This window comes from Bison bison, unplaced genomic scaffold (genome assembly GCF_000754665.1).
Source record: "Bison bison bison isolate TAMUID 2011002044 unplaced genomic scaffold, Bison_UMD1.0 scf7180017864181, whole genome shotgun sequence".
In the NCBI taxonomy this organism is placed as follows: Eukaryota; Metazoa; Chordata; class Mammalia; order Artiodactyla; family Bovidae; genus Bison; species Bison bison.
The window spans coordinates 9276350-9277872 of record NW_011494753.1 but is presented as its reverse complement, the minus strand read 5'-3'; the positions used below and the strand labels follow the sequence as shown (position 1 = coordinate 9277872).

Sequence of the window (1523 nt, the reverse complement as noted above, 5' to 3'; positions counted from 1 at the left end):
TGCTCTTCCGATCTGGGAGGGCTTACCTCCCTGAGTATTTCCTGTGTGTACAGCCAGGCCACAGACCCCAGACCCTCGGGGCCTGACCCACGAACTGGGGGACCAGGACATGCAGGCAGTGGCTGCAGAGGAAAGATTACCGCGCACAGGAGGGAACCAGCTCCAGGCTTCCTGCCAGATGCAAGGGGTGCTCCGGCGGTTTCCTTTCCAGGCAGAGCTCCGCCAGACTCATCCTGTCCCTGACGCTGCCTCCTTCACCTCTTGGCTGGTTTGAGACCATGAGGCTGTACCACCCCAGCACTCCCAAGGCCCTTTCTCCCCAGGACAAGAGAGAGTTGATCTGAGCAGAATGCGGGTGGCCTGTCCAGTGCAGGGCAGAGTAAGGTACCCAAGGATGAGGGGAGCAGCAAGTGTTAAGCCGCTCAGTCAGTGTCTGACTCTTTGCAACTCCATGGACTGTAGTCTGCCAGGCTCCTCTGTCTGTAGAATTCTCCAGGCAAGAATACTGGAGTGGGCAGCCATTCCCTTCTCCAGGGGATTTTCCCAACCCAGGGATCGAACCTAGATCTCCTGCATCCCAGGCAGATTCTTGACCGTCTGAGCCACCAGGGAAGGACAGAAAGAGGAGCAAGGTGCAAGCCAAATCTGGCTGCTGAGCCCTTGTGGGGGGCTGCTGCTCAACTCCTTTAAGGCCATAAGAGGCCTCTTGGGAAATAAGGACTGGGGGAAATGGGGTGTGGGGGACGGGGGTGGGGGTGGGGAGGAGGCCACCGCAGCTTTGGGCCGGGAGCTGCAGGGCCCTCAGGGGCCGTGGGCCCTCCTCGCACCTCACTCACCTCTCTAAGAGATCCTGAAGGTGTAAGGACAAGCTCCTGCGAGCCAGGCGGAGCTATTTAAGAGGGAAACTGTGGCCTGGAAATTCCCCGTGATGAAATTTCTGGAAACATGAACTTGAAAATTCCTTGCTGCGGCTCTGTGAGCCATCCTGGGGGCTCCTGCACGCTAGGCCCTGGAGCTTCCTCCCACGCAGGGGTGGGAGCGAGAATGGGAGCGGGAGGCTGGGGAGGTGTGTTCCCTCCCCTCACTTTTACCTCTTGCAAACAATCGCAGTTTTGTTTCAAGGAAATGATTCTGTTCCCGAGGAGCCTTTTAAATGATGCTTTCAAGGGTCTTTTTTTTTTTTTTTTAATTTTTTCCATTTAAAACATTTTTTTTTTTTTTTTGCCCTGGAGGGGGAAAAAAGAGAGGAGAGAAAGCTAATAAAGCAATCTCCAAATGCTGAGCACCTGGCTCTAAGCCTGCGGATTCTGGTTGTAGCTTTGGCACCAACAGGCTGGGGGGCTTTCATTAAAAAGAAGCGGAGGGGAATGAGCAGTCAGTGGCCCGACCCGCTTGCCTGCCGCCGGCTGTCCGTCTGGGCGTCTGTCTCCCTTTGTTCCCGCCTTCCTCCCCTCCCCCACCCCGTCTCGGATTCTCTCCATCCCCTTCGGCTCGCAGCTCGGGCTGGCTCTCCAGCCCCGAAC

At 56.6% G+C, this 1523-nt stretch overlaps 1 protein-coding gene across 1 annotated transcript in view; it reads right to left on the bottom strand.

Annotated features, from left to right (window-relative positions):
• The window catches only part of STRA6 (stimulated by retinoic acid 6), a 43684-nt gene extending 42821 nt beyond the window's left edge, over positions 1 to 863 (bottom strand). Inside the window, exon 1 of the mRNA XM_010843366.1 lies at positions 837 to 863. The gene's annotated coding sequence lies outside the window, so the exon portion shown is untranslated. The remainder of the gene's footprint in view (positions 1 to 836) is intronic.
• Positions 864 to 1523: the final 660 nt, after the last annotated feature.